The sequence below is a fragment of the Gracilinanus agilis genome, chromosome 4 (genome assembly GCF_016433145.1).
Source record: "Gracilinanus agilis isolate LMUSP501 chromosome 4, AgileGrace, whole genome shotgun sequence".
Classification (NCBI taxonomy): domain Eukaryota; kingdom Metazoa; phylum Chordata; class Mammalia; order Didelphimorphia; family Didelphidae; genus Gracilinanus; species Gracilinanus agilis.
In genome coordinates, this window is record NC_058133.1 from 220,395,679 (window position 1) to 220,405,599 (window position 9,921).

General features: G+C 33.9%; 1 protein-coding gene across 1 annotated transcript in view; it reads right to left on the reverse strand.

Annotated features, from left to right (window-relative positions):
• The window catches only part of ARSG (arylsulfatase G), a 200,204-nt gene that overhangs the window by 189,664 nt on the left and 619 nt on the right, over positions 1 to 9,921 (reverse strand). The gene's annotated exons all lie outside the window — the stretch shown is intronic.

Sequence of the window (9,921 nt, forward strand, 5' to 3'; positions counted from 1 at the left end):
TGTCATTCGTATAATAGTAAATACTGGGTTAATAATAGGACTGTACGGAAAAGATGACTGACTACTTTTTCTTCCCCACTCTCAGAAACTACATCTTAACAGGAATGTATATATGAATGGGACTATCAACATCTTTTTGAAAAGTTTTCTTTTTTAGTTTGTTTTTAAGTCAGCCGAAAAGAAACAATCAAAAAAAGCTTCCATTCAAAATCTGGTTGTATTAGCAAGATGAGGAGGGGTTAGACCTTCACATTCCTGTTTCTAAAGAGGTGCTAAGCATCATCAAAGTGATTCCACAGCTCTCACTCCCATGTGGTTAAACTGGGATCTTATGAAATAACCATAGTCCATGTACAAAGAGCTGACCATCCAAAAATTCTTAAACACTGCTGAAAATTCCTTGATCTTTATAGGAAAATGAGTGATAGATAAATATGAATAATTTTTTTAAAAAATCATAGCATTGACGTTTCCATTTGGCAAAAACATGGGCTTTTATTTTTCTAAATGGATTCACTTGATGTAGAATTTTAGACCAAATAGTTTATCAATAAACTGAGGAATTGTGAAATAACAATAACAACTTGAATTGGATAAATGTGAAGATTACCACTTATTTTTATGGCCAGTTTTTACCATAAGTATTTTAATACAAAATACTTTTTTCCAGAACTGTATTCCCAAATATATTTCCTATCATTTTGAGTTATTCCTATGTCTGTGATTGTAGTATCTTAAATTTAAACCAGTATTTATTTTTAAGTTATTTTAGGATGGTTAAAGCTAATAGTTATTATAAGAAATTAAACATGAAAACTAGTAAAATGCATTTTACCTCTTTTCAGCTATCCTTTCAATGCCTCAAAAATCTTTTGTTTTGTAAAATTACTGTCTTGAAAACTCAGACTGTAATGATTTCCTAATTTTTCTTTGATTTGAATGATTTTACAAATTGTACTATTTAAAAACAGACAAAATCCACTTGAGCAAGAATAGTAAACCACCTTACTAGATATGGTTTAATTTAATTTCTTCTTTTAATCATTCATATATCTCCTAAAAATACTTGAGAATTTTCTTTGATCAGAATTGTATTACACTAAATAGTCAAGGCATTTCTGATTTTTAAAAAAATAATTGAATTTTTGAAATATTAAGACATTTAGGACTACGATTGAGTTACAAAATACTGTTTACATCTTAAGAATAGGTTATTGTTTGTTGTTGTTTTTCTACTACATGTATGATATTCCCCATTTCAAGGTGACTTGTGAAGGCAACAGGGTGGGCTATGCTCTTTGCTTTGACTTATATAGAATCTCACCTGGTCAGTGATGGCCCTTGCTTGCTGCCCCCATCTTTTATACATCTCTGCTGTTACTTTAAAACAACTCAGGGGAACAAACAAGACAAGCCTAGTTTGGCACACGCACACAGCTACATCTAAAGTGGCATCACTCATCACTTGCTATGTTTAGTACAGCATTTTATCAGCAATAGGTATATTGGACAATCTGTATTGTGGGAATGGGGGGGCAGTAGATGGGAATGTAAATGCCCCCCAAAGCAGGCACTCAACACTAAATAAAGTGGATCTAGCAATTCTTCTATCTCTGCTTGAGAACAATGTTGAGCTTGGGGCTGTTTTGTATCCTTATCTTCAGCACTTTACAACATAATCTTTTTTCCCCTATGATGTCCAATACCAATTTCCATGTTAATAACTGAAAAATCTGCTCTTTGTACATTCTGAATGTAATAGCATGAACAAATATGTGTGTTTCAGCAGATAAATATGCTAGGTTTTTAAGTGGAAAAAAACAGGGTTGCTGTTTTGATCAGTATTATATCTAATGAAATTCTGGTATTGATAGGAAATAATTAAATTTGCAATAAATTCATAAGTTTTTTTAAGAGACTGATTTCTTCCATTGCAAAGTTGCCTAAGTCTTAAATCTTTTTCATGTTAGAAAAACTAATTTTGTGTGTAAATAACAAAGCAGAAAGCCATTGGAAGAGGATTTTATTTCAAGCACAGCCTCATTTCTTCCACCTAGAAAAATCTTTTTGAAAGTTCATTTGAATCTGACCTCAGACACTTCCTAGCTAGATGACCCTGGGCTAATCACCTAACCTCAGCTGCCTATTCCTTACTACTCTTTTGCCTTGGAACCAATGCTTAGTATTGATTCTAAGACAGAAGGTAAGGGTTTAAAAAGAAAGGATATTTGAAATCTTTGTCTGTTATAATTGAAATACATGAAGTGATCATGTTTTTAAACCATTATCCTAGCAGGAGAACAAATTTGCCAAAAATAATACAAAGATCAAGGAAACAGTACATTTTTAGTTACATAAAAGAACCTTATAGTGGTCCAACATCATGTAGGTTATAAATGGCAGAGCTAAGATTTGAGCCCGAATAAATGAGTAAATGAATGAATAAGTGAGTGAATGAATGAAAAAGGCATTTATTGAGCACTATGATTTAGTAGCCACAACGTTAAAAGAACACAGAACATGGAATAAAGCTTTTTGTAGAACAAAACAAGTGACCTTACAACCAAGAATAACATTCAGCAAAGATGAGTATAATTATAAAAAGTAAAAAATGGACATTTAACAAATTAAATGAGTTTCAACTATTCCTGAGGGAAAATCCAGAACTCAGCAGGAAATTTGATCTATAAGACTCATATAAAGGTAATGCAAGACCAATAAGCAACCCAAAAGGTCAAACTGTTTGATTCCTATATGAGAAAATGATATCTGTGACCCCTGGGAATGGCATCATTGCCTGGGTACTTTGAAGGTGTGTGTATGGATGGAAGACTCAAGGCTGAAATGGTCGTGGAATAGACCAGAATGGCTATCCCATATAGAGGAGGAATGAATGGAGAAACTGCCATGGAGAACAGGAGGAGGGGGTGGCGGGCTAGTAATACTAGAAACCTACTTTCATTAGATCTAGGATAAAAAGAAAGCAACATGCACAAGGAGAAGGGTAAAAGTTTTCTTAAAGTACAGAGAAACAGGAGGGACGTGGGATGGGATAAGAGGGGACCAGGAATCCCCTTGGGGAACTGAGGGAATAATAGAAGGAGACAATTGAGGGGATAAGGAAGGAATTTTTGGAAAGGTGGATAAAATAAGAATTAAAAGCTAAGGAGGAAGGGACAAGGGAGGGACCTTTGGAAGTAAGCCAATTTCCAAATAGCAGGGCGATGGGATAGGATAAGAGAGGACTTATGGGAATAGGTATGAATTGGACAAGTATTGGTCAAAGAAAACTGGATATCTGAGGAGGCATATAGCAGAAAGAAAAAAGTAGGGCCCAAACACTGAGGAAGAATGGAGTATATGGAAATGCATACCTAATAACTATGACACTGGGTGTAGATGGAATGAATTTTTCCATGGGAAGAAAATGGATAGCAGAAAGAATAAAAGAATGAGGATCTGACAATTTATTGTTCATAAGAAACAGTGAAAATGAGAGACACATAAAGTGAAGGTGAGGAGCTAGAGCAGAATATACCATGCCTCAGTTGATCCAGAAAAGGCAGGAGTAGTAGTCAGGATGACAGAGTTGGGCTAAAAATGGATATAATTGGAAGGGATGAATAGGGCAGCTATATTATGTTGAGGGGGTACTTTGGATAATGAAGCATTATCAGTATTGAACCTTTATGCATCAAGTTTTATAGCATCCAGATTTTTAAAGGAAAACTAAATGAGTTATAGATGAAAATAGATAACAAAATAATGATGGGAGACATTAATTTCCCCCTCTCAGAACTAGATAAACCTAATCAAAAAATAAATATGAGAGATGAATAAGACCTTGGATATCTAGAGAGCCACCCCACACTTGCGTGAAGCTAGTAATTTAAGCCTAAATGTGCACATAATCCTATGCTATCTGGTGGAACAATAATGGTTTAGAGAGCATAAACATTCTGTAAAAGTCTTACTTTAACACATCATTCTATGATATAATCCTGCATTCCTGAGGGGTTCTGGCACTAGGAAAAAAGTTCCACTGGGTATGACCAAGCTAGAAAGACTTGTTTTTGGAAAGAGCATAGTGCTGGCAACAGATTGTGTCCGCTGCCTAAAGACCAATCTAGCTAATTATGACCCTGGTAGTGTATGTTAACTGAGAACCAGATGGGTTAAATTGATCAAATTAAATGCTAATAGGAACATAGAGAAACAGGCCCAGCATATTGCTATAACAGCTGAGATTTGTTTTTTAGAAAACAAGATAGAAATATACATTAGGAGCTGTAAAATTGTTCATGCTCAATAACCTGGGGATCCCATTAGGGATTAGGCCCTAATGGCATTATTGAGAAGGCAAAAAGTTGTATACATATGAAAATATTCATGAAAGCTTCATTTGTTACGACAAAATAACTGGAAATTATACAAATGCAAAGATTGGGCAAAATGGTTGAATAGATTGTGATATATAAATGTAATCAATTATATTACATTATTAGAAATGATAAATATTGGACATATAAGGAAAATAAGGGAAATATATGAAGAGATAAAAAGAAAAAATAATACATAATATAATTACATTTTAAAAAAATAAGAGCCACAAAATCAAGACAAAAAAAATATCAAAATAAATCTAAAGGGAACTCAAAAGCACTGGGTATTTATATTAGCACATACATACAATTTATATATTTTTAAACAAATTGTCAATAATATGCAGTTTATGGGTTAGCACATAATTCTTAAACATTTGTTATTTAAATGTTTTTGGTGGTGATGGTAGTAACATTGAAAAAATGAAAAAGAAGGGGGAAAAAAAGAAGAATCCTTGCCCATAACCACCTGAATATATATTTTTGATCCATAAAGATTTAGGAATAGTTTAAGTAGATATAGCTATCCTGAATACTAGTCATCTCTTAGCACTGTGAACAAAATGCCTTAAAAATGTAGAAACCTAGGAGATATTAAAATATGACCTAAAAACAGCATTTTTTTTCCTTTGGGAAGAACTCTCTATATGACAAGAACTGCTGGAAAAACCACAAAGTAGTTTGCCAAAACATCATAGACATGATATACAATAACTTAGATATGGATACTCAATTTCAAAAATACTCTTTTTTAATGGAGGAAGATGGATGGAAGTATTTACAACTATGGCTAGGGAGAGAATTTTTAACCAAAATGATATAAAGGAGAGCACAAAAATATATTTCAATTACATGAAATTAGAAAGTATTTTTTCAAGATCAATATAGTTAAAATAAGAGGAAAATCATTGCACCATATAATCTGATAAAGGTCTAACATTTAAGACATATGAGGAATCAACACATGAAGAGCAAGTCATTCCTTGATTAAAAGGCAAAAATATATGAACAAATGGCTCATGAAAGAATTGAAACTATTAACATCATATTAAAGCTTGGTCCAAATCATTCATATTGAGATGCAAATCAAAAGAATATTGATAGGAGCAGCTGGGTAGCTCATTGGATTGAGAGCCAGGCCTAGAGACAGAATGTCCTAGGTTCAAATCTGGCCTCAGACACTTCGCAGCTGTGTGACCCTGGGCAAGTTATTTGACCCCCATTACCACTCTTCTGCCTTGGAACCAATACACAGTATTGATTCCAAGATGGAAGGTAAGGGTTTAAAAAAAATATATTGAGGTATCATCTCACACCTACCAAATTGGCAAAGATGACAAATGATGTAAACAATCGATGTATGGAAAGATAGGCACATAAATATATTTATGAGAGAGCTATGAATTGGTCTAAACATTCTAATAATAATTTGGGATTATGCATTGTGAATGAAATGCTTTTTAATTGAAAATAAAATAATTTTTTAAAAACCTAAAAAAGGCTAGTAAAATATTCATACTTTGACTCAAAGTTTCCTCTGCTAGAATTCATAAAACCATGAAAAGAATTTTTATAAACTGATGTAGAGCAAATGATGTAGCTGATGTATTGAGAATCAGATAATAGTAAACACAGTGGCTACAATGACATAAGCCAGAGAAAGAACCAAAAAAAAAAATTGAATTCTATTTAATTATAATAACCTAAGAAGAGTTGAAAAAACACCCCCTCTCCATTCATTACTGAAGTGCAGAGCTATGAATGTGATATAGGGCATACGCTATCAGAGACAATGTGGTTGGTTTTGTTGAACTGATATTTTTTCTTTCATTTTAATTTTTTGTTACAAGAGATACCTTTCTGAGTAGGGGGAGGGATATACTATACTTGGAAATGAATGTGATGTAAAAAGAAAAGCATCAGTTTGATTTTTTTTTTAAGATTAAAACTAAAAAGAATAGTTTAAATAATCACTCCCACGCATCGGCTGGGGGTGGGGGGTAAAGGGGAAAGTAAGAACATGAATCATGTAACAATGGAAAATTTTTCTAAAAAATTTAAAAAATCTTTAAAAATAAAATGAATGAATGAATGAATAAACAAATAAACAAATAAATAAATGAATGAATGAATGAATAAATAAATAAATGAATAAATGGGTAATCACTCCCACCAGGACTTTACATTAGATATGGGACCTTCCTTCAACATTTCCAATTTTGCATTTGACAAAACCATTTTTGTGTGCAAAATTAATGTAAATAGAGTTCTAACAATCTGGCCAACTATTGTATAAATAAGGAGACTAGGTCCCCCTAGCGTTTTTTGTTTTTATACAGAACAAGGGGGAAAAGTTACCCAAATCAAATGTACATATATTCTTTCACCAACTTTGCAAAATTCCTAGTTTCATAGTAGCAAACTCATTCAGACCCAATCTAGAGCAGCTTTTGTTTTTGAAGGGAGTGACAAAACCAATAAGTCAAAAGATGTAAAACTGTTTCACCAAATTCTCCTAACAGACACAATTGACACATCATTGGTTTTTAAGAGATCTTCAAGCAAATGCCTTTGAAACCTCTCAAAAGATAACTGAGAAACAAGTAATGTAATTCATAATCATTTAACCTAAATTGTTTAGTACCTCAAACAAAAACTAAACCATAAACCAACAAAGCAGATAACATTACAACCCCCTGAGGTTAAATTGCTGCAATTACCCTGAAATTGTTCATTTCTTACGAACATCTATCTTTTTAAAAGTAAACCCTAGGGCACATTCGGCATATTCATCCAAGGGAGTTTGGTGCTGCTGCTTCTAAACAGAAAATGTTATTTAGGGAATACTTGATCACCTGGTTCGAAACCCATTAAGAGGCAACTAGTGGCATAGTGCTGGACCAGAAGTCAGGAAGATTTGAGTTCAAATGCAGCATTAGACTTTTACTAGCTGTGTAACAACAGGTAAGTCATTTAACTTTTGTTTGCCTCCATTTCCTCAACTGTGAAAAGGGATAATAATAACACAGTTGTGCAGATCAAATGAGGTATTTTTAAAAAAATGCTTAGCATAGTGCCAGGCACATAGTAGATACTTAATAAATGCTTGTTCCTTTCTCTCTCTTATTTCCCATCCAGGTCAACATGTTCAATTAACCAAAGCCAAATTACTTTAATTACACAAGTCATATCTGTCAGGAAGAAGATAGAAAATTCATCAGCTAAATCTAAGAAAAAATGATGTGGGGGAAAACAGATTATGTAAAGGGCACTCACTCCAAGGATTATATTTATTATTAATACATAAATCTGAAAATGGAAAGACTGTTCTTCCAATCCAACCCACCTTTCCTCTATTATCTTAACTATGGTTAACAAGGGCCTTGAAATATTTTCTTCTTCGTGAGCTTCTTTTCAGGATGGTAACAAAGATTTTTCCTGCTCCATCATCTTTAGAAACATTTGAAGATGATTACAAAGTAAAGAGAAAAGTTTAGTCTCTGGAACAAGGCATCTGGAAAAAAGGCATAATTATGTTTTTCTGGTTTAGAAAAGACTTCTTTCTAAAATGAAAAACAACATTTATAATAGTAACTGGGGGAAAAATAACACTATTTCCTTTGCCTGGACAGAGTAAGAAACAAAAGCAAAATTCTAAGGGCGAAGATTCTTAATATTTTGTGTGTTATGGTCTCCTTTAGGCCCTCCTATGAAGCCTCTAGACCTCACCTCTGAATCATGTTTTTGAATATATTAAATTAAATACAAACGAATGCAAAGGAAGCCAATTACTTAAAATTATCAAAATAAGAAATTATAAAAAGATTTTTTAAAACAAGTTCCCCGAGGCGGCAACTAGATGGTTCAGTGAATTGAGAGTCAGGTCTAGAGACAGGAAGTCCTGGGTTCAAATCTAGCCTCAGACACGTCCTAGCTGTGTGACCTTGAGCAAGTCACTTAACAACTCCCATTGCTTAGCGTTTACCATTCTTCTGCCTTGGAACTGATACACAGTACTGATTCCAAGACAGAAGCTAAAGGTTTAAAAAAAAATTAAACTAGTTCACTAAAACCCAGATTAAGAACTCCATTTTCCAAGGCTATCAACCATTTAATACAGGAGAATTGAAAGTAATTTTATTTCTACAGTTTATATCAATGTATCACAAATTGAGAAAAAAAATCTACTCATTTTTTATCAAAAATTTTTAAAGTATTTCCTTCCTAAGAAATAACTTTATAGCTATCAGTTTCTTCATCCAGGAAATGAGGATGGCAATACTGGTACTTACCTAAAACTGCTATAAAAAGAAGCATTTTGCAAATCTTAAATGTTCCAAAACTTTAAGGATCCCATGATTTTGGCAATGTGAGTACTTCCTCCACTAAGGATTTCAACTCTGGCTTATTTAACAGACCTCAAGAATCCCCGTAGCTAAAGAAATTTTATCACCACTCTGAGGCCAACCTACTTGATGGTGAAATTTTCTAAATTTAGCTAAGTTGGTCCTTCAAAAATAGGAGTATAGGGATAGCTAGGAAACAGATTGAAAGTCGGGTCTAGAGTCAGGAAGACCTGGGTTCAAATCTGGTCTTAAACATATCCTAGCTGTGTGACCCTGGACAAGTCACTTAACCCCAAATGTCCAGCCCTTATGGTTCATCTGCATTGGAACAGATATCTTTTTCCAAGACCAGGTTTGTTTGTTTGTTTTTTTAATAAAATTAAATAAAAAATACTTTAGGGCCCTTTTATCCTGGACTTTGCTTTCCCTTCCTGGTTCAGTTTTCTTGGTCAAAGATAGTAGGCTCTTCTGCTTTCACTTTCACTTGTTAGATTTGTTTGTTTGTTTTTTGGTGGAACAAACCAGCCAAGAGCAAGGAGAGAATGTGTTGGCTTATATATAGTTTCACCAATGGAGAGCTGGATATAGGTCCTACTGTATATATTTAATATAGAGTACTTTAAAGATTCTCTTTGCCATAGTGTTGTGCATGTAGACATAGTGTATAGAGTATACAGAGAGTATATATGGTATAGTACATGTGTACATTGTACATTTACATACACATATATGTGTGTATGGATGGATATATGAGATGATTATAGTTTTTCCAATACAGCTGAATTATTTTATAATAAATGTCTAAATTCGGGACTCTTCAAATGGACAAGATGAGGCAGAGGGGAAAAGCACAGTATTTGGCAAATACTAAGGGCTTAATAAATGTTCAATCTACTTCGGAGAGGTGAAGAAGAAGAGAGAGAGAAGGAAAGGGAGAAAGAGGGAAGAACTGAGAGCTCTGGGAGAGGGAGAAGGAGAAAGATGAGAGGGAGAGAGAAAAAGGAGGAGGAAGAGGAGGAGGAGGAGGGAGGAGGAGGAGGAGGAGGAAGGAAGAGGGTGAAAGGGATTGAGGGAAAGGAGAAGGAAAGGAAGGAGGAGAGAGGAGAAGAAGAAAAGGGAAGAAGGGAGAGAGAGAAAGAAGAGAGGAAATGAGAGAAAGAAAAGGGAAGAGAGGAGAGAGAAAGAAACAGGGA